The sequence below is a fragment of the Aulostomus chinensis genome, chromosome 18, assembly GCF_037954235.1.
Source record: "Aulostomus chinensis isolate RoL2024-O1b breed Wild chromosome 18, RoL_Achi_v1.0, whole genome shotgun sequence".
Classification (NCBI taxonomy): Eukaryota; Metazoa; Chordata; class Actinopteri; order Syngnathiformes; family Aulostomidae; genus Aulostomus; species Aulostomus chinensis.
In genome coordinates this window covers 20,701,718-20,703,236 of record NC_141337.1, presented here as the reverse complement: position 1 = coordinate 20,703,236, position 1,519 = coordinate 20,701,718, and positions in this window count along the sequence as shown.

The window sequence follows — 1,519 nt, the reverse complement described above, 5'->3', positions numbered from 1 at the left end:
CAGCTCAGGACCTCAACGCTGTATTTAAGGATGTTTTGGTGTCCTGCATGAAAACGAGTCTCCTTCACGAAAGCTCTCCTCTGTCCTCTTTGACCCCCCAACGCAGCATCACTCCCTTCCTCCACACCGTCTTTCAATCTGCTAAAACACTTGGCTCAATTAGAGCAGAGCAGGAGGGATATGATAAAGTGTTTCACGCCCACGTCCATTCTCTCTCTCCTTTCCTTTCCTTTCCTTTCCTTTCCAAGATCGCCCCTCCAACACCGGCGAGAGAGGGAAGAGAGAAGCCAGGAGCAGAACAAGTATTTGCTGAGCTCCACAAAATGGGGGAAAAGACTGCAGACCATCAGATCATTAGTGCTCTCCCATTTTTCTCCCTCTTTCTCCCACACGTAGATTCACTTCATTTCTCCCTCCACCTTCCCCTGTCATCTCTGCTGCCCCCCCCCCCCCCCCCCCCCACTAGCGCAGCACTGATGTGCTGTTTGGTCTGTTGAGAACAGTCTGCAGCATGCACATACACACACATACACACATACACACACATAAACATACACACACATACATACATACACACACATAAACATACACACACATACATACACACATACACACACATACATACACACATACACACATAAACATACACATACATACACACATATACACACACATACACATAAACACAAACATACACACATACACATACACACATACAAAGACAGACACACGTACATACACACACATACTGTACATACACGCATACACACACATTCACATACATACACAAACAAACACACACACATAAATAAACACATACACACATACACACTGACACACACATACATACACACACACGCACATACACACTCATATTCACACACATTCACACAGACACACAAATACACACACAGACACACGTACACACAAATACACACACGTACATACACATACACATACATACACTTTCACACATACACACATACATGCACACACAAATACAAGCGCACACACGTACACGCACATGCACACACATACACATACACATACATACACACATGTATACACATGCACATACACACAAATGCACGCGCACATACACATGCACACACGTACGCGCACGTGCACACACATGCACATACATACACACATAAATGTACAAACATACACGTACACACATAAACATACACACAAATACACACATACACTTACACAATTCACACGTACACACATACACATACACACATACAGACACATACACATACACACACACATACAAAAATGCACACACACATATACACATGCACACACGTACACACACAAACACACACAGACACACACATATCCACACAAACACACACACAGACACACAAACACACAAACACACATACATGTGCACACACAGACACACATAAACACAGACATACACATACATACATTCACACATACACACACATAAACACAAATACACACACATACATATACATACATCTATACACATACATACAAATACACACAT